The sequence below is a fragment of the Hydractinia symbiolongicarpus genome, chromosome 14, assembly GCF_029227915.1.
Source record: "Hydractinia symbiolongicarpus strain clone_291-10 chromosome 14, HSymV2.1, whole genome shotgun sequence".
In the NCBI taxonomy this organism is placed as follows: Eukaryota; Metazoa; Cnidaria; class Hydrozoa; order Anthoathecata; family Hydractiniidae; genus Hydractinia; species Hydractinia symbiolongicarpus.
The window spans coordinates 20,205,018-20,232,990 of NC_079888.1; positions in this window are offsets into that span (position 1 = coordinate 20,205,018).

Sequence of the window (27,973 nt, forward strand, 5' to 3'; positions counted from 1 at the left end):
GAGACAATTGGACTCCAAGAAATAACATTCTTGTTAATTTGACGTGATTGCCGGAACTCAGCGGCTACTCTGGGCTCTGTGGTAGCGCTTCAATTAAGAATTAAGATAAAAAAGTCATTTTTTTATTGTGGGACCAATCCTAGCCATTATCTCGCGCTGAAGAAATAGCGGCAGTTTCAAAAACTACATTTCATTGACATTCTAACGGTGTCAGTCCGTTTGAGTTACAACGGTTGGGTCAAATATTCGTACCAACATGTATTTAGCGATATTTTTCTGATATTACTAGGTTGCATCTCTTTTAACAATGAAAGGATTGACTGTGGGACTTAATTGAGCTAACTTTGGACTTTCACCTGATAAATGTGATAAATGAGACAATTGAACTCCAAGAAATAACATTCTTGTTAATTTGACGTGATTGCTGGAACTCAGCGATTACACTGGGCATTGTGGTAGCGCTTCATTTAAAAATTAAGATACAAAAAGTCATTTTTTCATTGTGGGACCAATCCTAGCCGTTATCGCGCGCTAAAGAAATAGCGACAGTTTCAAAAACTACATTTCATTGACTTTCTAACGGTGTCAGACCGTTTGAGTTACAACGGTTGGGTCACATATTCGTACCAACATGCATTTAATGATATTTTTCTGATATTACTAGGTTGCATCGCTTTTAACTATGAAACGGTTGACTGTGGGACTTAATTGAGCTAACTTTGGACTGTCACCTGATAAATGTGATAAAGGAGACAATTGGACTCCAAGAAAAAACATTCTTCTTAATTTGACATGATTGCCGAAACTCAGCGATGACACTGGGCTCTGTGGTAGCGCTTCATTTAAGAATTATGATAAAAAAAGTCATTTCTTTATTGTGGGACCAATCCTAGCCATTATCTCGCGCTGAAGAAATAGCGACAGATTCAAAAACTACATTTCCTTGACTTTCTAACGGTGTCAGTCCGTTTGAGTTTCAACGGTTGTGTCACATATTCGTACCAACATGTATTTAGCGATATTTTTTTTATATTACTAGGTTGCATCGCTTTTAACAATGAAACGTTGACTGTGGGACTTAATTGAACTAACTTTGGACTGTGACCTGATAAATGTGATAAATGAGACAATTGGACTCCAAGAAATAACATTCTTCTTAATTTGACGTGATTGCCGGAACTCAGCGACTACTCTGGGCTCTGTGGTAGCGCTTCAATTAAGAATTAAGATAAAAAAGTCATTTTTTTATTGTGGGACCAATCCTAGCCATTATCTAGCGCTGAAGAAATAGCGGCAGTTTCAAAAACTACATTTCATTGACTTTCTAACGGTGTCAGTCCGTTTGAGTTACAACGGTTGGGTCAAATATTCGTACCAACATGTATTTAGCGATATTTTTCTGATATTACTAGGTTGCATCTCTTTTTACAATGAAAGGATTGACTGTGGAACTTAATTGAGCTAACTTTGGACTGTGACCTGATAAATGTGATAAATGAGACAATTGAACTCCAAGAAATAACATTCTTGTTAATTTGACGTGATTGCTGGAACTCAGCGATTACACTGGGCATTGTGGTAGCGCTTCATTTAAAAGTTAAGATACAAAAAGTCATTTTTTCATTGTGGGACCAATCCTAGCCGTTATCGCGCGCTAAAGAAATAGCGACAGTTTCAAGAACTACATTTCATTGACTTTTTAACGGTGTCAGTCCGTTTGAGTTTCAACGGTTGTGTCACATATTTGTACCAACATTTATTTAACGATATTTTTTTGATATTACTAGGTTGCATCGCTTTTAACAATGAAACGTTGACTGTGGGACTTAATTGAACTAACTTTGGACTGTGACCTGATAAATGTGATAAATGAGACAATTGGACTCCAAGAAATAACATTCTTCTTAATTTGACATGATTGCCGGAACTCAGCGATTACACTGGTCTCTGTGGTAGCGCTTCATTTAAGAATTAAGATAAAAAAGTATTTTTTCATTGTGGGACCAATCCTAGCCGTTATCGCGCGCTGAAGAAATAGCGACAGTTTCAAAAACTGCATTTCATTGACTTTCTAACGGTGTCAGTCCGTTTGAATTTCAACGGTTGGGTAACATATTCGTACCAACATGTATTTAGCGATATTTTCTGATATTACTAGGTTGCATCGCTTTTAACAATGGAACGATTGACTGTGGGACTTAATTGAGCTAACTTTGGACTGTGACCTGATAAATGTGATAAATGAGACAATTGGACTCCAAGAAATAACATTCTTGTTAATTTGACGTGATTGCCGGAACTCAGCGATTACACTGGGCACTGTGGTAGCGCTTCATTTAAGAATTATGATTTAAAAAGTCATTTTTTTATTGTGGGACCAATCGTAGCCATTATCCTGCGCTGAGGAAATAGCGACAGTTTCAAAAACAATATTTCATTGACTTTCTAACGGTGTCAGTCTGTTTGAGTTTCAACGGTTGTGTCACATATTCGTACCAACATGTATTTAGCGATATTTTTTTGATATTACTAGGTTGCATTGCGTTTAACAATGAAACGTAGACTGTGGGAATTAATTGAACTAAATTTGGATTGTGACCTGATAAATGTGATAAATGAGACAATTGGACTCCAAGAAATAACATTCTTCTTAATTTGACGTGATTGCCGGAACTCAGCGATTACACTGGGCTCTGTGGTAGCGCTTCAATTAAGAATTAAGGTAAAAAAGTCATTTTTTTATTGCGGGACCAATCCTAGCCATTATCTCGCGCTGAAGAAATAGCGGCAGTTTCAAAAACTACATTTCATTGACTTTTTAACGGTGTCCGTCCGTTTGAGTTACAACGGCTGGGTCAAGTATTCGTACCAACATGTATTTACCAATATTTTTCTGATATTACTAGGTTGCATCTCTTTTAACAATGAAACGATTGACTGTGGGATTTAATTGAGCTAACTTTGGACTGTGACCTGATAAATGTGATAAATGAGACAATTGGACTCCAAGAAATAACATTCTTCTTAATTTGACGTGATTGCCGGAACTCAGCGATTACACTGGGCACTGTGGTAGCGCTTCATTTAAAAATTAGGATACAAAAAGTCATTTTTTTATTGTGGGACCAATCCTAGCCGTTATCGCGCGCGTTGACAAAAAAGCGACAGTTCTAAAACTACATTTCATTGACTTTCTAACGGTGTCAGTCCGTTTGAGTTACAACGGTTGGGTCACATATTCGTACCAACATGTATTTAGCGATATTTTTCTGATATTACTAGGTTGCATCGCTTTTAACTATGAAACGATTGACTGTGGGACTTAATTGAGCTACCTTTGGACTGTCACCTGATAAATGAGATAAAGAAGACTATTGGACTTCAAGAAAAAACATTCTTCTTAATTTGATGTGATTGCCGGAACTCAGCGATTACACTGGGCTCTGTGGTAGCGCTTTAATTAAGAATTAAGATAAAAAAGTCATTTTTTTATTGCGGGACCAATCCTAGCCATTATCTGGCGCTGAAGAAATAGCGGCAGTTTCAAAAACTACATTTCATTGACTTTCTAACGGTGTCAGTCCGTTTGAGTTACAACGGTTGGGTTACATATTCGTACCAACATGTATTTAACGATATTTTTCTGATATTATTAGGTCGCATCGCTTTTAACTATGAAACAGTTGACTGTGGGACTTAATTGAGCTAACTTTGGACTGTGACCTGATAAATGTGATAAATGAGACAATTGGACTCCAAGAAATAACATTCTTGTTAATTTGACGTGATTGCCGGAACTCAGCGATTACACTGGGCACTGTGGTAGCGCTTCATTTAAGAATTATGATAAAAAAAGTCATTTTTTTATTGTGGGACCAATCCTAGCCATTATCCTGCGCTGAGGAAATAGCGACAGTTTCAAAAACAATATTTCATTGACTTTCTAACGGTGTCAGTCTGTTTGAGTTTCAACGGTTGTGTCACATATTCGTACCAACATGTATTTAGCGATATTTTTCTGATATTACTACGTTGCATCTCTTTTAACAATGAAACGATTGACTGTGGGACTTAATTGAGCTAACTTTGGACTGTGACCTGATAAATGTGATAAATGAGACAATTGGACTCCAAGAAATAACATTCTTGTTAATTTGACGTGATTGCCAGAACTCAGCGATTACACTGGGCACTGTGGTAGCGCTTCATTTAAAAATTAGGATACAAAAAGTCATTTTTTTATTGTGGGACCAATCCTAGCCGTTATCGCGCGCTAAAGGAATAGCGACAGTTTTAAGAACTACATTTCATTGACTTTCTAACGGTGTCAGTCCGTTTAAGTTACAACGGTTGGGTCACATATTCGTGCCAACATGTATTAAACGATATTTTTCAGATATTATTAGGTTGCATCGCTTTTAACTATGAAACAGTTGACTGTGGGACTTAATTGAGCTATCTTTGGACTGTCACCTGATAAAGGTGATAAAGGAGACAATTGGACTCCAAGAAAAAACATTCTTCTTAATTTGACATGATTGCCGAAACTCAGCGATTACACTGGGCTCTGTGGTAGCGCTTCATTTAAAAATTAAGCTAAAAAAGTCATTTTTTTACTGTGGGACCTATCCTAGCCGTTAGCTCGCGTTGACAAAAAAGCGACAGTTTCAAAAACTACATTTCATTGACTTTCTAACGGTGTCAGTCCGTTTGAGTTACAACGGTTGGGTCACATATTCGTACCAACATGTATTTAGCGATATTTTTCTGATATTACTAGGTTGCATCGCTTTTAACTATGAAACGATTGACTGTGGGACTTAATTGAGCTACCTTTGGACTGTCACCTGATAAATGAGGTAAAGGAGACTATTGGACTTCAAGAAAAAACATTCTTCTTAATTTGACGTGATTGCCGGAACTCAGCGATTACACTGGGCTCTGTGGTAGCGCTTTAATTAAGAATTAAGATAAAAAAGTCATTTTTTTATTGCGGGACCAATCCTAGCCATTATCTGGCGCTGAAGAAATAGCGGCAGTTTCAAAAACTACATTTCATTGACTTTCTAACGGTGTCAGTCCGTTTGAGTTACAACAGTTGGGTTACATATTCGTACCAACATGTATTTAACGATATTTTTCTGATATTATTAGGTCGCATCGCTTTTAACTATGAAACAGTTGACTGTGGGACTTAATTGAGCTATCTTTGGACTGTCACCTGATAAAGGTGATAAAGGAGACAATTGGACTCCAAGAAAAAACATTCTTCTTAATTTGACATGATTGCCGAAACTCAGCGATTACACTGGGCTCTGTGGTAGCGCTTCATTTAAAAATTAAGCTAAAAAAGTCATTTTTTTACTGTGGGACCTATCCTAGCCGTTAGCTCGCGTTGACAAAAAAGCGACAGTTTCAAAAACTACATTTCATTGACTTTCTAACGGTGTCAGTCCGTTTGAGTTACAACGGTTGGGTCACATATTCGTACCAACATGTATTTAGCGATATTTTTCTGATATTACTAGGTTGCATCGCTTTTAACTATGAAACGATTGACTGTGGGACTTAATTGAGCTACCTTTGGACTGTCACCTGATAAATGAGGTAAAGGAGACTATTGGACTTCAAGAAAAAACATTCTTCTTAATTTGACGTGATTGCCGGAACTCAGCGATTACACTGGGCTCTGTGGTAGCGCTTTAATTAAGAATTAAGATAAAAAAGTCATTTTTTTATTGCGGGACCAATCCTAGCCATTATCTGGCGCTGAAGAAATAGCGGCAGTTTCAAAAACTACATTTCATTGACTTTCTAACGGTGTCAGTCCGTTTGAGTTACAACGGTTGGGTTACATATTCGTACCAACATGTATTTAACGATATTTTTCTGATATTATTAGGTCGCATCGCTTTTAACTATGAAACAGTTGACTGTGGGACTTAATTGAGCTAACTTTGGACTGTCACCTGATAAATGTGATAAAAGAGACTATTGGACTCCAAGAAAAAACATTCTTCTTCATTTGACGTGATTGCCGGAACTCAGCGATTACACTGGGCTCTGTGGTAGCGCCTCAATTAAGAATTAAGATAAAAAAGTCATTTTTTTATTGCGGGACCAATCCTAGCCATTATCTCGCGCTGAAGAAATAGCGGCAGTTTCAAAAACTACATTTCATTGACTTTCTAACGGTGTCAGTCCGTTTGAGTTACAACGGTTGGGTCAAATATTCGTACCAACATGTATTTAGCGATATTTTTCTGATATTACTAGGTTGCATCTCTTTTAACAATGAAACGATTGACTGTGGGACTTAATTGAGCTAACTTTGGACTGTGACCTGATAAATGTGATAAATGAGACAATTGGACTCCAAGAAATAATATTCTTGTTAATTTGACGTGATTGCCGGAACTCAGCGATTACACTGGGCACTGTGGTAGCGCTTCATTTAAAAATTAAGATACAAAAAGTAATTTTTTTATTGTGGGACCAATCCTAGCCGTTATCGCGCGCTAAAGATATAGCGACAGTTTCAAGAACTACATTTCATTGACTTTGTAACGGTGTCAGTCCGTTTGAGTTTCAACGGTTGTGTCACATATTCGTACCAACATGTATTTAGCGATATTTTTTGATATTACTAGGGTGCATCGCTTTTAACAATGAAACGTTGACTGTGGGACTTAAATGAACTAACTTTGGACTGTGACCTGATAAATGTGATAAATGAGACAATTGGACTCCAAGAAATAACATTCTTCTTAATTTGACGTGATTGCCGGAACTCAGCGATTACACTGGGCTCTGTGGTAGCGCTTCAATTAAGAATTAAGATAAAAAAAAGTAATTTTTTATTGCGGGACCAATCCTAGCCATTATCTCGCGCTGAAGAAATAGCGGCAGTTTCAAAAACTACATTTCATTGACTTTTTAACGGTGTCAGTCCGTTTGAGTTACAACGGTTGGGACTAATATTCGTACCAACATGTATTTAGCGATATTTTTCTGATATTACTAGGTTGCATCTCTTTTAACAATGAAACGATTGACTGTTGGACTTAATTGAGATAACTTTAGACTGTGACCTGATAAATGTGATAAATGAGACAATTGGACTCCAAGAAATAACATTCTTCTTAATTTGACGTGATTGCCGGAACTCAGCGATTACACTGGGCACTGTGGTAGCGCTTCATTTAAAAATTAAGATACAAAAAGTCATTTTTTTATTGTGGGACCAATCCTAGCCGTTATCGCGCGCTAAAGAAATAGCGACAGTTTCAAGAACTACATTTCATTGACTTTCTAACGGTGTCAGTCCGTTTGAGTTACAACGGTTGGGTCACATATTCGTACCAACATGTATTTAACGATATTTTTCTGATAATATTAGGTTGCATCGCTTTTAACTATGAAACAGTTGACTGTGGGACTTACTTGAGCTAACTTTGGACTGTCACCTGATAAATGTGATAAAGGAGACAATTGGACTCCAAGAAAAAACATTCTTCTTAATTTGACATGATTGCCGAAACTCAGCGATTACACTGGGCTCTGTGGTAGCGCTTCATTTAAGAATTATGATAAAAAAACCATTTTTTTACTGTGGGACCTATCCTAGCCGTTAGCGCGCGTTGACGAAAAAGCGACAGTTTCAAAAACTACATTTCATTGACTTTCTAACGGTGTCAGTCCGTTTGAGTTACCACGGTTGGGTCACATATTCGTACCAACATGTATTTAGCCATATTTTTCTGATATTACTAGGTTGCATCGCTTTTAACTATGAAACGATTGACTGTGGGACTTAATTGAACTAACTTTGGACTCTGGCCTGATAAATGTGATAAATGAGACAATTGGACACCAAGAAATAACATTCTTCTTAATTTGACATGATTGCCGAAACTCAGCGATTACACTGGCCGCTGTGGTAGCGCTTCATTTAAGAGTTTAGATAAATAAGTCATTCTTTACTGTGGGACCAGTCCTATCTGTTATCGCGCGCGGAAGAAATAGCGACAGTTTCAAAAACTAAATTTCATTGAATTTCTAACGGTGTCAGTCCGTTTCAGTTACAACGGTTTGGTCACATATTCGTACAACATGTATTTAGCGATATTTTTCTGATATTACTAGGTTGCATCGCTTTTAACTATGAAACGATTGACTGTGGGACTTAATTGAACTAACTTTGGACTCTGGCCTGATAAATGTGATACATGAGTCAATTGGACACCAAGAAATAACATTCTTCTTAATTTGACATGATTGCCGAAACTCAGCGATTACACTGGGCTCTGTGGTAGCGCCTCATTTAAGAATTAAGTTAAAAAAAGTCATTTTTTTATTGCGGGACCAATCCTAGACATTATCGCGCGCTGAGGAAATAGCGACAGTTTCAAAAACTACATTTCATTGACTTTCTAACGGTGTCAGTCACTTTGAGTTTCAACGGTTGTGTCACATATTTGTACCAACATGTATTTAGCGATATTTTTATGATATTACTAGGTTGCATCGCTATTAACAATGAAACGTTGACTGTGGGACTTAATTGGACTAACTCTGGACTGTGACCTAATAAATGTGATAAATGAGACAATTGGACTCCAAGAAATAACATTCTTCTTAATGATTGCCGAAACTCAGCGATTACACTGGGCTCTGTGGTAGCGCTTCATTTAAGAATTATGATAAAAAAGTCATTTTTTTATTGCGGGACCAATCCTAGCCAATATCTCGCGCTGAAGAAATTGCGACAGTTTCAAAAACTACATTTCATTGACTTTCTAACGGTGTCAGTCCGTTTGAGTTACAACGGTTGGGTCACATATTCGTACCAACATGTATTTAGCGATATTTTTTTGATATTACTAGGTTGCATCGCCTTTAACAATGAAACGTTGACTGTGGGACTTAATTGAACTAACTTTGGACTGTGACCTGATAAATGTGATAAATGAGACAATTGGACTCCAAGAAATAACATTCTTCTTAATTTGACGTGATTGCCGGAACTCGGCGATTACACTGGGCTCTGTGGTAGCGCTTCATTTAAGAATTAAGATAAAAAAATCATTTTTTCATTGTGGGACCAATCCTAGCCGTTATCGCGCGCTGACGAAATAGCGACAGTTTCAAAAACTACATTTTATTGACTTTCTAACGGTGTCAGTCCGTTTGAGTTACAACGGTTGGGTAAAATATTCGTACCAACATGTATTTAGCGATATTTTTCTGATATTACTAGGTTGCATCGCTTTTAACTATGAAACGATTGACTGTGGGACTTAATTGAACTAACTTTGGACTGTGACCTGATAAATGTGATAAATAAGACAATTGGACTCCAAGATATAACATTCTTGCTAATTTGACGTGATTGCCGGAACTCAGCGATTACACTGGGCACTGTGGTAGCGCTTCATTTAAAAATTAAGCTAAAAAAGTCATTTTTTTACTGTGGGACCTATCCTAGCCGTTAGCGCGCGTTGACGAAAAAGTGACAGTTTCAAAAACTACATTTCATTGACTTTCTAACGGTGTCAGTCCGTTTGAGTTACAACGGTTGGGTCACATATTCGTACCAACATGTATTTAGCGATATTTTTCTGATATTACTAGGTTGCATCGCTTTTAACAATGAAACGATTGACTGTGGGACTTAATTGAGCTACCTTTGGACTGTCACCTGATAAATGAGATAAAGGAGACTATTGGACTCCAAGAAAAAACATTCTTCTTAATTTGACGTGATTGCCGGAACTCAGCGATTACACTGGGCTCTGTGGTAGCGCTTCAATTAAGAATTAAGATAAAAAAGTCATTTTTTTATTGCGGGACCAATCCTAGCCATTATCTCGCGCTGAAGAAATAGCGGCAGTTTCAAAAACTACATTTCATTGACTTTCTAACGGTGTCAGTCCGTTTGAGTTACAACGGTTGGGTCAAATATTCGTACCAACATGTATTTTGCGATATTTTTCTGATATTACTAGGTTGCATCTCTTTTAACAATGAAACGATTGACTGTGGGACTTAATTGAGCTAACTTTGGACTGTGACCTGATAAATGTGATAAATGAGACAATTGGACTCCAAGAAATAACATTCTTGTTAATTTGACGTGATTGCCGGAACTCAGCGATTACACTGGGCACTGTGGTAGCGCTTCATTTAAAAATTAAGCTAAAAAAGTCATTTTTTTACTGTGGGACCTATCCTAGCCGTTAGCGCGCGTTGACGAAAAAGCGACAGTTTCAAAAACTACATTTCATTGACTTTCTAACGGTGTCAGTCCGTTTGAGTTACAACGGTTGGGTCACATATCCGTACCAACATGTATTTAGCGATATTTTTCTGATAATATTGGGTTGCATCGCTTTTAACTATGAAACGATTGACTGTGGGACTTAATTGAGCTACCTTTGGACTGTCACCTGATAAATGAGATAAAGGAGACTATTGGACTCCAAGAAAAAACATTCTTCTTAATTTGACGTGATTGCCGGAACTCAGCGATTACACTGGGCTCTGTGGTAGCGCTTCAATTAAGAATTAAGATAAAAAAGTCATTTTTTTATTGCGGGACCAATCCTAGCCATTATCTCGCGCTGAAGAAATAGCGGCAGTTTCAAAAACTACATTTCATTGACTTTCTAACGCTGTCAGTCCGTTTGAGTTACAACGGTTGGGTCAAATATTCGTACCAACATGTATTTTGCGATATTTTTCTGATATTACTAGGTTGCACCTCTTTTAACAATGAAACGATTGACTGTGGGACTTAATTGAGCTAACTTTGGACTGTGACCTGATAAATGTGATAAAGGAGACAATTGGACTCCAAGAAAAAACATTCTTCTTAATTTGACATGATTGCCGAAACTCAGCGATTACACTGGGCTCTGTGGTAGCGCTTTATTTAAGAATTATGATAAAAAAACTCATTTTTTTATTGTGGGACCAATCCTAGCCATTATTGCGCGCTGAGGAAATAGCGACAGTTTCAAAAACTACATTTCATTGACTTTCTAACGGTGTCAGTCCGTTTGAATTTCAACGATTGTGTCACATATTCGTACCAACATGTATTTAAAGATATTTTTCTGATATTACTAGGTTGCACCTCTTTTAACAATGAAACGATTGACTGTGGGACTTAATTGAGCTAACTTTGGACTGTGACCTGATAAATGTCATAAATGAGACAGTTGGACTCCAAGAAATAACATTCTTGTTAATTTAACGTGATTGCCGGAACTCAGCGATTACACTGGGCACTGTGGTAGCGCTTCACTTAAAAATTAAGATACAAAAAGTCATTTTTTTATTGTGGGACCAATCCTAGCCGTTATCGCGCGCTAAAGAAATAGTGACAGTTTCAAGAACTACATTTCATTGACTTTCTAACGGTGTCAGTCCGTTTGAGTTACAACGGTTGGGTCACATATTCGTACCAACATGTATTTAACGATATTTTTCTGTTATTATTAGGTTGCATCGCTTCTAACTATGAAACAGTTGACTGTGGGACTTAATTGAGCTAACTTTGGACTGTCACCTGATAAATGTGATAAAGGAGACAATTGGACTACAAGAAAAAACATTCTTCTTAATTTGACATGATTGCCGAAACTCAGCGATTACACTGGGCTCTGTGGTAGCGCTTCATTTAAGAATTATGATAAAAAAACTCATTTTTTTATTGTGGGACCAATCCTAGCCATTATTGCGCGCTGAGGAAATAGCGACAGTTTCAAAAACTACATTTCATTGACTTTCTAACGGTGTCAGTCCGTTTGAATTTCAACGGTTGTGTCACATATTCGTACCAACATGTATTTAAAGATATTTTTTTGATATTACTAGATTGCATCGCTTTTAACAATGAAACGTTGCCTGTGGGACTTAATTGAACTAACTTTGGACTGTGACCTGATAAATGTGATAAATAAGACAATTGGACTCCAAGATATAACATTCTTGTTAATTTGGCGTGATTACCGGAACTCAGCGATTACACTGGGCACTGTGGTAGCGCTTCATTTAAAAATTAAGCTAAAAAAAGTCATTTTTTTACTGTGGGACCTATCCTAGCCGTTAGCGCGCGTTGACGAAAAAGCGACCGTTTCAAAAACTACATTTCATTGACTTTCTAACGTTGTCAGTCCGTTTGAGTTACAACGGTTGGGTTACATATTCGTACCAACATGTATTTAGCGATATTTTTCTGATATTACTAGGTTGCATCGCTTTTAACTATGAAACGATTGACTGTGGGACTTAATTGAGCTAACTTTGGACTGTCACCTGATAAATGTGATAAAGGAGACTATTGGACTCCAAGAAAAAACATTTTTCTTAATTTGACATGATTGCCGGAACTCAGCGATTACACTGGCCGCTGTGGTAGTGCTTCATTCAAGAGTTTAGATAAATAAGTCATTCTTTACTGTGGGACCAGTCCTATCTGTTATCGCGCGCGGAAGAAATAGCGACAGTTTCAAAACAGCATTTCATTGACTTTCTAACGGTGTCAGTCCGTTTGAGTTACAACGGTTGGGTAACATATTCGTACCAACATGTATTTAGCGATATTTTTCTGATATTACTAGGTTGCATCGCTTTTAACTATGAAACGATTGACTGTGGGACTTAATTGAACTAACTTTGGACTGTGACCTGATAAATGTGATAAATAAGACAATTGGACTCCAAGATATAACATTCTTGTTAATTTGACGTGATTGCCGGAACTCAGCGATTACACTGGGCACTGTGGTAGCGCTTCATTTAAAAATTAATATAAAAAAAGTCATTTTTTTACTGTGGGACCTATCCTAGCCGTTAGCGCGCGTTGACGAAAAAGCGACCGTTTCAGAAACTACATTTCATTGACTTTCTAACGGTGTCAGTCCGTTTGAGTTACAAGGGTTGGAATACATAATCGTACCAACATGTATTTAGCGACATTTTTCTGATATTACTAGGTTGCATCGCTTTTAACTATGAAACGATTGACTGTGGGACTTAATTGAGCTAACTTTGGACTGTCACCTGATAAATGTGATAAAGGAGACAATTGGACTCCAAGAAAAAACATTCTTCTTAATTTGACATGATTGCCGAAACTCAGCGATTACACTGGGCTCTGTGGTAGCGCTTCATTTAAGAATTATGATAAAAAAACTCATTTTTTTATTGTGGGACCAATCCTAGCCATTATTGCGCGCTGAGGAAATAGCGACAGTTTCAAAAACTACATTTCATTGACTTTCTAACGGTGTCAGTCCGTTTGAATTTCAACGGTTGTGTCACATATTCGTACCAACATGTATTTAAAGATATTTTTTTGATATTACTAGATTGCATCGCTTTTAACAATGAAACGTTGCCTGTGGGACTTAATTGAACTAACTTTGGACTGTGACCTGATAAATGTGATAAATAAGACAATTGGACTCCAAGATATAACATTCTTGTTAATTTGGCGTGATTACCGGAACTCAGCGATTACACTGGGCACTGTGGTAGCGCTTCATTTAAAAATTAAGCTAAAAAAAGTCATTTTTTTACTGTGGGACCTATCCTAGCCGTTAGCGCGCGTTGACGAAAAAGCGACCGTTTCAAAAACTACATTTCATTGACTTTCTAACGTTGTCAGTCCGTTTGAGTTACAACGGTTGGGTTACATATTCGTACCAACATGTATTTAGCGATATTTTTCTGATATTACTAGGTTGCATCGCTTTTAACTATGAAACGATTGACTGTGGGACTTAATTGAGCTAACTTTGGACTGTCACCTGATAAATGTGATAAAGGAGACTATTGGACTCCAAGAAAAAACATTTTTCTTAATTTGACATGATTGCCGGAACTCAGCGATTACACTGGCCGCTGTGGTAGTGCTTCATTCAAGAGTTTAGATAAATAAGTCATTCTTTACTGTGGGACCAGTCCTATCTGTTATCGCGCGCGGAAGAAATAGCGACAGTTTCAAAACAGCATTTCATTGACTTTCTAACGGTGTCAGTCCGTTTGAGTTACAACGGTTGGGTAACATATTCGTACCAACATGTATTTAGCGATATTTTTCTGATATTACTAGGTTGCATCGCTTTTAACTATGAAACGATTGACTGTGGGACTTAATTGAACTAACTTTGGACTGTGACCTGATAAATGTGATAAATAAGACAATTGGACTCCAAGATATAACATTCTTGTTAATTTGACGTGATTGCCGGAACTCAGCGATTACACTGGGCACTGTGGTAGCGCTTCATTTAAAAATTAAGCTAAAAAAAGTCATTTTTTTACTGTGGGACCTATCCTAGCCGTTAGCGCGCGTTGACGAAAAAGCGACCGTTTCAGAAACTACATTTCATTGACTTTCTAACGGTGTCAGTCCGTTTGAGTTACAAGGGTTGGAATACATAATCGTACCAACATGTATTTAGCGATATTTTTCTGATATTACTAGGTTGCATCGCTTTTAACTATGAAACGATTGACTGTGGGACTTAATTGAGCTAACTTTGGACTGTCACCTGATAAATGTGATAAAGGAGACTATTTTACTCCAAGAAAAAACATTTTTCTTAATTTGACATGATTGCCGGAACTCAGCGATTACACTGGCCGCTGTGGTAGCGCTTCATTCAAGAGTTTAGATAAATAAGTCATTCTTTACTGTGGGACCAGTCCTATCTGTTATCGCGCGCAGAAGAAATAGCGACAGTTTCAAAATTAAAATTCATTGAATTTCTAACGGTGTCAGTCCGTTTCAGTTACAACGGTTTGGTCACATATTCGTACAACATGTATTTAGCGATATTTTTCTGATATTACTAGGTTGCATCGCTTTTACCTATGAAACGATTGACTGTGGGACTTAATTGAGCTAACTTTGGACTGTCACCTGATAAATGTGATAAAGGAGACTATTTTACTCCAAGAAAAAACTTTTTTCTTAATTTGACATGATTGCCGGAACTCAGCGATTACACTGGCCGCTGTGGTAGCGCTTCATTCAAGAGTTTAGATAAAGAAGTCATTCTTTACTGTGGGACCAGTCCTATCTGTTATCGCGCGCAGAAGAAATAGCGACAGTTTCAAAATTAAAATTCATTGAATTTCTAACGGTGTCAGTCCGTTTCAGTTACAACGGTTTGGTCACATATTCGTACAACATGTATTTAGCGATATTTTTCTGATATTACTAGGTTGCATCGCTTTTAACTATGAAACGATTGACTGTGGGACTTAATAGAACTAACTTTGGACTCTGGCCTGATAAATGTGATAAATGAGACAATTGGACACCAAGAAATAACATTCTTCTTAATTTGACATGATTGCCGAAACTCAGTGATTACACTGGGCTCTGTGGTAGCGCTTCATTTAAGAATTAAGTTAAAAAAAGTCATTTTTTTATTGTGGGACCAATCCTAGACATTATCGCGCGCTGAGGAAATAGCGACAGTTTCAAAAACTACATTTCATTGACTTTCTAATGGTGTCAGTCACTTTGAGTTTCAACGGTTGTGTCACATATTCGTACCAACATATATTTAGCGATATTTTTTTGATATTACTAGGTTGCATCGCTTTTAACAATGAAACGTTGACTGTGGGACTTAATTGAACTAACTTTGGACTGTGACCTGATAAATGTGATAAATGAGACAATTGGACTCCAAGAAATAACATTCTTCTTTATTTGACGTGATTTCCGGAACTCAGCGATTACACTGGGCTCTGTGGTAGCGCTTCATTTAAGAATTAAGATAAAAAAAGTCATTTTTTTATTGTGGGACCAATCCTAGCCATTATCACGCGCTGAGGAAATAGCGACAGTTTCAAAAACTACATTTCATTGACTTTGTAACGGTGTCAGTCCGTTTGAGTTTCAACGGTTGTGTCACATATTCGTACCAACATATATTTAGCGATATTTTTTTGATATTACTAGGTTGCATCGCTTTTAACAATGAAACGTTGACTGTGGGACTTAATTGAGCTAACTTTAGACTGTGACCTGATAAATGTGATAAATGAGACAATTTGACTCCAAGAAATAACATTCTTCTTAATTTGACGTGATTGCCGGAACTCAGCGATTACACTGGGCACTGTGGTAGCGCTTCATTCAAGAGTTTAGATAAATAAGTCATTCTTTACTGTGGGACCAGTCCTATCTGTTATCGCGAGCAGAAGAAATAGCGACAGTTTCAAAATTAAAATTCATTGAATTTCTAACGGTGTCAGTCCGTTTCAGTTACAACGGTTTGGTCACATATTCGTACAACATGTATTTAGCGATATTTTTCTGATATTACTAGGTTGCATCGCTTTTAACTATGAAACGATTGACTGTGGGACTTAATTGAGCTAACTTTGGACTGTCACCTGATAAATGTGATAAAGGAGACTATTTTACTCCAAGAAAAAACTTTTTTCTTAATTTGACATGATTGCCGGAACTCAGCGATTACACTGGCCGCTGTGGTAGCGCTTCATTCAAGAGTTTAGATAAAGAAGTCATTCTTTACTGTGGGACCAGTCCTATCTGTTATCGCGCGCAGAAGAAATAGCGACAGTTTCAAAATTAAAATTCATTGAATTTCTAACGGTGTCAGTCCGTTTCAGTTACAACGGTTTGGTCACATATTCGTACAACATGTATTTAGCGATATTTTTCTGATATTACTAGGTTGCATCGCTTTTAACTATGAAACGATTGACTGTGGGACTTAATAGAACTAACTTTGGACTCTGGCCTGATAAATGTGATAAATGAGACAATTGGACACCAAGAAATAACATTCTTCTTAATTTGACATGATTGCCGAAACTCAGTGATTACACTGGGCTCTGTGGTAGCGCTTCATTTAAGAATTAAGTTAAAAAAAGTCATTTTTTTATTGTGGGACCAATCCTAGACATTATCGCGCGCTGAGGAAATAGCGACAGTTTCAAAAACTACATTTCATTGACTTTCTAATGGTGTCAGTCACTTTGAGTTTCAACGGTTGTGTCACATATTCGTACCAACATATATTTAGCGATATTTTTTTGATATTACTAGGTTGCATCGCTTTTAACAATGAAACGTTGACTGTGGGACTTAAGTGAACTAACTTTGGACTGTGACCTGATAAATGTGATAAATGAGACAATTGGACTCCAAGAAATAACATTCTTCTTTATTTGACGTGATTTCCGGAACTCAGCGATTACACTGTGCTCTGTGGTAGCGCTTCATTTAAGAATTAAGATAAAAAAGTCATTTTTTTATTGTGGGACCAATCCTAGCCATTATCACGCGCTGAGGAAATAGCGACAGTTTCAAAAACTACATTTCATTGACTTTGTAACGGTGTCAGTCCGTTTGAGTTTCAACGGTTGTGTCACATATTCGTACCAACATGTATTTAGCGATATTTTTTTGATATTACTAGGTTGCATCGCTTTTAACAATGAAACGTTGACTGTGGGACTTAATTGAGCTAACTTTAGACTGTGACCTGATAAATGTGATAAATGAGACAATTGGACTCCAAGAAATAACATTCTTCTTAATTTGACGTGATTGCCGGAACTCAGCGATTACACTGGGCACTGTGGTAGCGCTTCATTTAAAAATTAAGATACAAAAAGTCATTTTTTTTATTGTGGGACCAATCCTAGCCGTTATCGCGCGCTAAAGAAATAGCGACAGTTTCAAGAACTACATTTCATTGACTTTCTAACGGTGTCAGTCCGTTTGAGTTACAACGGTTGGGTCACATATTCGTACCAACATGTATTTAACGATATTTTTCTGATATTATTAGGTTGCATCGCTTTTAACTATGAAACAGTTGACTGTGGGACTTACTTGAGCTAACTTTGGACTGTCACCTGATAAATGTGATAAAGGAGACAATTGGACTCCAAGAAAAAACATTCTTCATAATTTGACATGATTGCCGAAACTCAGCGATTACACTGGGCTCTGTGGTAGCGCTTCATTTAAGAATTATGATAAAAAACCATTTTTTTACTGTGGGACCTATCCTAGCCGTTAGCGCGCGTTGACGAAAAAGCGACAGTTTCAAAAACTACATTTCATTGACTTTCTAACGGTGTCAGTCCGTTTGAGTTATCAAGGTTGGGTCAAATATTCGTACCAACATGTATTTAGCCATATTTTTCTGATATTACTAGGTTGCATCGCTTTTAACTATGAAACGATTGACTGTGGGACTTAATTGAGCTAACTTTGGACTGTCACCTGATAAATGTGATAAAGGAGACTATTGGACTCCAAGAAAAAACATTCTTCTTAATTTGACATGATTGCCGGAACTCAGCGATTACACTGGCCGCTGTGGTAGCGCTTCATTTAAGAGTTTAGATAAATAAGTCATTCTTTACTGTGGGACCAGTCCTATCTGTTATCGCGCGCGGAAGAAATAGCGACAGTTTCAAAAACTAAATTTCATTGAATTTCTAACGGTGTCAGTCCGTTTCAGTTACAACGGTTTGGTCACATATTCGTACAACATGTATTTAGCGATATTTTTCTGATATTACTAGGTTGCATTGCTTTTAACTATGAAACGATTGACTGTGTGACTTAATTGAACTAACTTTGGACTCTGGCCTGATAAATGTGATAAATGAGTCAATTGGACTCGAAGAAATAACATTCTTCTTAATTTGACGTGATTGCCGGAACTCAGCGATTACTCTGGGTTCTGTGGTAGCGCTTCAATTAAGAATTAAGATAAAAAGTCGTTTTTTTATTGTGGGAGCAATCCTAGCCAATATCTCGCGCTGAAGAAATAGCGACAGTTTCAAAAACTACATTTCATTGACTTTCTAACGGTGTCAGTCCGTTTGAGTTACAACGGTTGGGTCATATATTCGTACCAACATGTATTTAGCGATATTTCTTTGATATTACTAGGTTGCATCGCTTTTAACAATGAAACGTTGACTGTGGGACTTAATTGAACTAACTTTGGACTGTGACCTGATAAAAGTGATAAATGAGACAATTGGACTCCAAGAAATAACATTCTTCTTAATTTGACGTGATTGCCGGAACTCGGCGATTACACTGGGCTCTGTGGTAGCGCTTCATTTAAGAATTAGGATAAAAAAGTCATTTTTTCATTGTGGGACCAATCCTAGCCGTTATTGCGCGCTGAAGAAATAGCGACAGTTTCAAAAACAGCATTTCATTGACTTTCTAACGGTGTCAGTCCGTTTGAGTTACAACGGCTGGGTAACATATTCGTACCAACATGTATTTAGCGATATTTTTCTGATATTACTAGGTTGCATCGCTTTTAACTATGAAACGATTGACTGTGAGACTTAATTGAACTAACTTTGGACTCTGGCCTGATAAATGTGATAAATGAGACAATTGGACACCAAGAAATAACATTCTTCTTAATTTGACATGATTGCCGAAACTCAGCGATTACACTGGGCTCTGTGGTAGCGCCTCATTTAAGAATTAAGTTAAAAAAAGTCATTTTTTTATTGTGGGACCAATCCTAGACATTATCGCGCGCTGAGGAAATAGCGACAGTTTCAAAAACTAAATTTCATCGACTTTCTAATGGTGTCAGTCACTTTGAGTTTCAACGGATGTGTCACATATTCGTACCAACATGTATTTAGCGATATTTTTCTGATATTACTAGGTTGCATCGCTTTTAACTATGAAACGATTGACTGTGGGACTTAATTGAACTAACTTTGGACTCTGGCCTGATAAATGTGATAAATGAGACAATTGGACACCAAGAAATAACATTCTTCTTAATTTGACATGATTGCCGAAACTCAGCGATTACACTGGGCTCTGTGGTAGCGCTTCATTTAAGAATTAAGTTAAAAAAAGTCATTTTTTTATTGTGGGACCAATCCTAGATATTATCGCGCGCTGAGGAAATAGCGACAGTTTCAAAAAATACATTTCATTGACTTTCTAATGGTGTCAGTCACTTTGAGTTTCAACGGATGTGTCACATATTCGTACCAACATGTATTTAGCGATATTTTCTTGATATTACTAGGTTGCATCGCTTTTAACAATGAAACGTTGACTGTGGGACTTAATTGAACTAACTTTGGACTGTGACCTAATAAATGTGATAAATGAGACAATTGGACTCCAAGAAATAACATTCTTTTTTATTTGACGTGATTTCCGGAACTCAGCGATTACACTGGGCTCTGTGATAGCGTTTCATTTAAGAATTAAGATAAAAAAAGTCATTTTTTTATTGTGGGACCAATCCTAGCCATTATCGCGCGCTGAGGAAATAGCGACAGTTTCAAAAACTACATTTCATTGACTTTCTAACGGTGTCAGTCCGTTTGAGTTTCAACGGTTGTGTCACATATTCGTACCAACATGTATTTAGCGATATTTTTTTGATATTACTAGGTTGCATCGCTTTTAACAATGAAACGTTGACTGTGGGACTTAATTGAACTAACTTTGGACTGTGACCTGATAAATGTGATAAATGAGACAATTGGACTCCAAGAAATAACATTCTTCTTAATTTGACGTGATTGCCGGAACTCAGCGATTACACTGGGCTCTGTGGTAGCGCTTCAATTAAGAATTAAGATAAAATAATCATTTTTTTATTGCGGGACCAATCCTAGCCATTATCTCGCGCTGAAGAAATAGCGGCAGTTTCAAAAACTACATTTCATTGACTTTTTAACGGTGTCAGTCGGTTTGAGTTACAACGGTTGTGTCAAATATTCGTACCAACATGTATTTAGCGATATCTTTCTGATATTACTAGGTTGCTTCTCTTTTAACAATAAAACGATTGACTGTGGGACTTAATTGAGCTAACTTTGGACTGTGACCTGATAAATGTGATAAATGAGACAATTGGACTCCAAGAAATAACATTCTTCTTAATTTGACGTGATTGCCGGAACTCAGCGATTACACTTGGCACTGTGGTAGCGCTTCATTTAAAAATTAAGATACAAAAAGTCATTTTTTTATTGTGGGACCAATCCTAGCCGCTATCGCGCGCTAAAGAAATAGCGACAGTTTCAAGAACTACATTTCATTGACTTTCTAACGGTGTCAGTCCGTTTGAGTTACAACGGTTGGGTCACATATTCGTACCAACATGTATTTAACGATATTTTTCTGATATTATTAGGTTGCATCGCTTTTAACTATGAAACAGTTGACTGTGGGACTTACTTGAGCTAACTTTGGACTGTCACCTGATAAATGTGATAAAGGAGACAATTGGACTCCAAGAAAAAACATTCTTCTTAATTTGACATGATTGCCGAAACTCAGCGATTACACTGGGCTCTGGGGTAGCGCTTCATTTAAGAATTATGATAAAAAAACCATTTTTTTACTGTGGGACCTATCCTAGCCGTTAGCGCGCATTGACGAAAAAGCGACAGTTTCAAAAACTACATTTCATTGACTTTCTAACGGTGTCAGTCCGTTTGAGTTACCACGGTTGGGTCACATATTCGTACCAACATGTATTTAGCCATATTTTTCTGATATTACTAGGTTGCATCGCTTTTAACTATGAAACGATTGACTGTGGGACTTAATTGAGCTAACTTTGGACTGTCACCTGATAAATGTGATAAAGGAGACTATTGGACTCCAAGAAAAAACATTCTTCTTAATTTGACATGATTGCCGGAACTCAGCGATTACACTGGCAGCTGTGGTAGCGCTTCATTTAAGAGTTTAGATAAATAAGTCATTCTTTACTGTGGTACCAGTCCTATCTGTTATCGCGCGCGGAAGAAATAGCGACAGTTTCAAAAACTAAATTTCATTGAATTTCTAACGGTGTCAGTCCGTTTCAGTTACAACGGTTGGTCACATATTCGTACAACATGTATTTAGCGATATTTTTCTGATATTACTAGGTTGCTTCGGTTTTAACTATGAAACGATTGACTGTGGGACTTAATTGAACTAACTTTGGACTCTGGCCTGATAAATGTGATAAATGAGTCAATTGGACACCAAGAAATAACATTCTTCTTAATTTGACATGATTGCCGAAACTCAGCGATTACACTGGGCTCTGTGGTAGCACCTCATTTAAGAATTAAGTTAAAAAAAGTCATTTTTTTATTGTGGGACCAATCCTAGCAAATATCTCGCGCTGAAGAAATAGCGACAGTTTCAAAAACTACATTTCATTGACTTTCTAACGGTGTCAGTCCGTTTGATTTACAACGGTTGGGTCAAATATTCGTGCCAACATGTATTTAGCGATATTTTTCTGATATTACTAGGTTGCATCGCATTTAACTATGAAACGATTGACTGTGGGACTTAATTGAACTAACTTTGGACTCTGGCCTGATAAATGTGATAAATGAGACAATTGGACACCAAGAAATAACATTCTTCTTAATTTGACATGATTGCCAAAACTCAGCGATTACACTGGGCTCTGTGGTAGCGCTTCATTTAAGAATTAAGTTAAAAAAAGTCATTTTTTTATTGTGGGACCAATCTTAGACATTATCGCGCGCTGAGGAAATAGCGACAGTTTCAAAATCTACATTTCATTGACTTTCTAATGGTGTCAGTCACTTTGAGTTTCAACGGATATGTCACATATTCGTACCAACATGTATTTAGCGATATTTTTCTGATATTACTAGGTTGCATCGCTTTTAACTATGAAACGATTAACTGTGGGACTTAATTGAACTAACTTTGGACTCTGGCCTGATAAATGTGATAAATGAGACAATTGGACACCAAGAAATAACATTCTTCTTAATTTGACATGATTGCCGAAACTCAGCGATTACACTGGGCTCTGTGGTAGCGCTTAATTAAGAATTAAGTTAAAAAAAGTCATTTTTTTATTGTCGGACCAATCCTAGACATTATCGCGCGCTGAGGAAATAGCGACAGTTTCAAAAACTACATTTCATTGACTTTCTAACGGTATCAGTCCGTTTGAGTTACAACGGTTGGGTAACATAATCGTACCAACATGTATTTAGCGATATTTTTCTGATATTACTAGGTTGCATCGCATTTAACTATGAAACGATTGCCTGTGGGACTTAATTGAACTAACTTTGGACTCTGGCCTGATAAATGTGATAAATGAGACAATTGGACACCAAGAAATAACATTCTTCTTAATTTGACATGATTGCCAAAACTCAGCGATTACACTGGGCTCTGTGGTAGCGCTTCATTTAAGAATTAAGTTAAAAAAAGTCATTTTTTTATTGTGGGACCAATCCTAGACATTATCGCGCGCTGAGGAAATAGCGACAGTTTCAAAAACTACATTTTATTGACTTTCTAATGGTGTCAGTCACTTTGAGTTTCAACGGATGTGTCACATATTCGTACCAACATGTATTTAGCGATATTTTTCTGATATTACTAGGTTGCATCGCTTTTAACTATGAAACGATTAACTGTGGGACTTATTTGAACTAACTTTGGACTCTGGCCTGATAAATGTGATAAATGAGACAATTGGACACCAAGAAATAACATTCTTCTTAATTTGACATGATTGCCGAAACTCAGCGATTACACTGGGCTCTGTGGTAGCGCTTAATTAAGAATTAAGTTAAAAAAAGTCATTTTTTTATTGTGGGACCAATCCTAGACATTATCGCGCGCTGAGGAAATAGCGACAGTTTCAAAAACTACATTTCATTGACTTTCTAATGGTGTCAGTCACTTTGAGTTTCAACGGATGTGTCACATATTCGTACCAACATGTATTTAGCGATATTTTTTTGATATTACTAGGTTGCATCGCTTTTAACAATGAAACGTTGACTGTGGGACTTAATTGAACTAACTTTGGACTGTGACCTGATAAATGTGATAAATGAGACAATTGGACTCCAAGAAATAACATTCTTCTTAATTTGACGTGATTGCCGGAACTCAGCGATTACACTGGGCTCTGTGGTAGCGCTTCAATTAAGAATTAAGATAAAATAATCATTTTTTTATTGCGGGACCAATCCTAGCCATTATCTCGCGCTGAAGAAATAGCGGCAGTTTCAAAAACTACATTTCATTGACTTTCTAATGGTGTTAGTCCGTTTGAGTTACAACGGTTGTGTCAAATATTCGTACCAACATGTATTTAGCGATATTTTTCTGATATTACTAGGTTGCATCGCTTTTAACTATGAAACGATTGACTGTGGGACTTAATTGAACTAACTTTGGACTCTGGCCTGATAAATGTGATAAATGAGACAATTGGACACCAAGAAATAACATTCTTCTTAATTTGACATGATCGCCGAAACTCAGCGATTACACTGGGCTCTGTGGTAGCGCTTTATTTAAGAATTAAGTTAAAAAAAGTCATTTTTTTATTGTGGGACCAATCCTAGACATTATTGCGCGCTGAGGAAATAGCGACAGTTTCAAAAACTACATTTCATTGACTTTCTAATGGTGTCAGTCACTTTGAGTTTCAACGGATGTGTCACATATTCGTACCAACATGTATTTAGCGATATTTTTTTGATATTACTAGGTTGCATCGCTTTTAACAATGAAACGTTGACTGTGGGACTTAATTGAACTAACTTTGGACTGTGACCTTAAATGTGATAAATGAGACAATTGGACTCCAAGAAATAACATTCTTCTTTATTTGACGTGATTTCCGGAACTCAGCGATTACACTGGGCTCTGTGATAGCGCTTCATTTAAAAATTAAGATAAAAAAAGTCATTTTTTTATTGTGGGACCAATCCTAGCCATTATCGCGCGCTGAGGAAATAGCGACAGTTTCAAAAACTACATTTCATTCACTTTCTAACGGTGTCAGTCCGTTTGAGTTTCAACAGTTGTGTCACATATTCGTACCAACATGTATTTAGCGATATTTTTTTGATATTACTAGGTTGCATCGCTTTTAACAATGAAACGTTGACTGTGGGACTTAATTGAACTAACTTTGGACTGTGACCTGATAAATGTGATAAATGAGACAATTGGACTCCAAGAAATAACATTCTTCTTAATTTGACGTGATTGCCGGAACTCAGCGATTACACTGGGCTCTGTGGTAGCGCTTTAATTAAGAATTAAGATAAAATAATCATTTTTTTATTGCGGGACCAATCCTAGCCATCATCCCGCGCTGAAGAATTAGCGGCAGTTTCAAAAACTACATTTCATTGACTTTCTAATGGTGTCAGTCCGTTTGAGTTACAACGGTTGTGTCAAATATTCCTACCAACATGTATTTAGCGATATTTTTCTGATATTACTAGGTTGCATCGCTTTTAACTATGAAACGATTGACTGTGGGACTTAATTGAACTAACTTTGGACTCTAGCCTGATAAATGTGATAAATGAGACAATTGGACACCAAGAAATAACATTCTTCTTAATTTGACATGATCGCCGAAACTCAGCGATTACACTGGGCTCTGTGGTAGCGCTTCATTTAAGAATTAAGTTAAAAAAAGTCATTTTTTTATTGTGGGACCAATCCTAGACATTATTGCGCGCTGAGGAAATAGCGACAGTTTCAAAAACTACATTTCATTGACTTTCTAATGGTGTCAGTCACTTTGAGTTTCAACGGATGTGTCACATATTCGTACCAACATGTATTTAGCGATATTTTTTTGATATTACTAGGTTGCATCGCTTTTAACAATGAAACGTTGACTGTGGGACTTAATTGAACTAACTTTGGACTGTGACCTTAAATGTGATAAATGAGACAATTGGACTCCAAGAAATAACATTCTTCTTTATTTGACGTGATTTCCGGAACTCAGCGATTACACTGGGCTCTGTGATAGCGCTTCATTTAAGAATTAAGATAAAAAAAGTCATTTTTTTAATGTGGGACCAATCCTAGCCATTATCGCGCGCTGAGGAAATAGCGACAGTTTCAAAAACTACATTTCATTCACTTTCTAACGGTGTCAGTCCGTTTGAGTTTCAACAGTTGTGTCACATATTCGTACCAACATGTATTTAGCGATATTTTTTTGATATTACTAGGTTGCATCGCTTTTAACAATGAAACGTTGACTGTGGGACTTAATTGAACTAACTTTGGACTGTGACCTGATAAATGTGATAAATGAGACAATTGGACTCCAAGAAATAACATTCTTCTTAATTTGACGTGATTGCCGGAACTCAGCGATTACACTGGGCTCTGTGGTAGCGCTTTAATTAAGAATTAAGATAAAATAATCATTTTTTTATTGCGGGACCAATCCTAGCCATTATCTCGCGCTGAAGAATTAGCGGCAGTTTCAAAAACTACATTTCATTGACTTTCTAATGGTGTCAGTCCGTTTGAGTTACAACGGTTGTGAAATATTCCTACCAACATGTATTTAGCGATATTTTTCTGATATTACTAGGTTGCATCGCTTTTAACTATGAAACGATTGACTGTGGGACTTAATTGAACTAACTTTGGACTCTGGCCTGATAAATGTAATAAATGAGACAATTGGACACCAAGAAATAACATTCTTCTTAATTTGACATGATTGCCGAAACTCAGCGATTACACTGGGCTCTGTGGTAGCGCTTAATTAAGAATTAAGTTAAAAAAAGTCATTTTTTTATTGTCGGACCAATCCTAGACATTATCGCGCGCTGAGGAAATAGCGACAGTTTCAAAAACTACATTTCATTGACTTTCTAACGGTATCAGTCCGTTTGAGTTACAACGGTTGGGTAACATAATCGTACCAACATGTATTTAGCGATATTTTTCTGATATTACTAGGTTGCATCGCATTTAACTATGAAACGATTGCCTGTGGGACTTAATTGAACTAACTTTGGACTCTGGCCTGATAAATGTGATAAATGAGACAATTGGACACCAAGAAATAACATTCTTCTTAATTTGACATGATTGCCAAAACTCAGCGATTACACTGGGCTCTGTGGTAGCGCTTCATTTAAGAATTAAGTTAAAAAAAGTCATTTTTTTATTGTGGGACCAATCCTAGACATTATCGCGCGCTGAGGAAATAGCGACAGTTTCAAAAACTACATTTTATTGACTTTCTAATGGTGTCAGTCACTTTGAGTTTCAACGGATGTGTCACATATTCGTACCAACATGTATTTAGCGATATTTTTCTGATATTACTAGGTTGCATCGCTTTTAACTATGAAACGATTAACTGTGGGACTTATTTGAACTAACTTTGGACTCTGGCCTGATAAATGTGATAAATGAGACAATTGGACACCAAGAAATAACATTCTTCTTAATTTGACATGATTGCCGAAACTCAGCGATTACACTGGGCTCTGTGGTAGCGCTTAATTAAGAATTAAGTTAAAAAAAGTCATTTTTTTATTGTGGGACCAATCCTAGACATTATCGCGCGCTGAGGAAATAGCGACAGTTTCAAAAACTACATTTCATTGACTTTCTAATGGTGTCAGTCACTTTGAGTTTCAACGGATGTGTCACATATTCGTACCAACATGTATTTAGCGATATTTTTTTGATATTACTAGGTTGCATCGCTTTTAACAATGAAACGTTGACTGTGGGACTTAATTGAACTAACTTTGGACTGTGACCTGATAAATGTGATAAATGAGACAATTGGACTCCAAGAAATAACATTCTTCTTAATTTGACGTGATTGCCGGAACTCAGCGATTACACTGGGCTCTGTGGTAGCGCTTCAATTAAGAATTAAGATAAAATAATCATTTTTTTATTGCGGGACCAATCCTAGCCATTATCTCGCGCTGAAGAAATAGCGGCAGTTTCAAAAACTACATTTCATTGACTTTCTAATGGTGTTAGTCCGTTTGAGTTACAACGGTTGTGTCAAATATTCGTACCAACATGTATTTAGCGATATTTTTCTGATATTACTAGGTTGCATCGCTTTTAACTATGAAACGATTGACT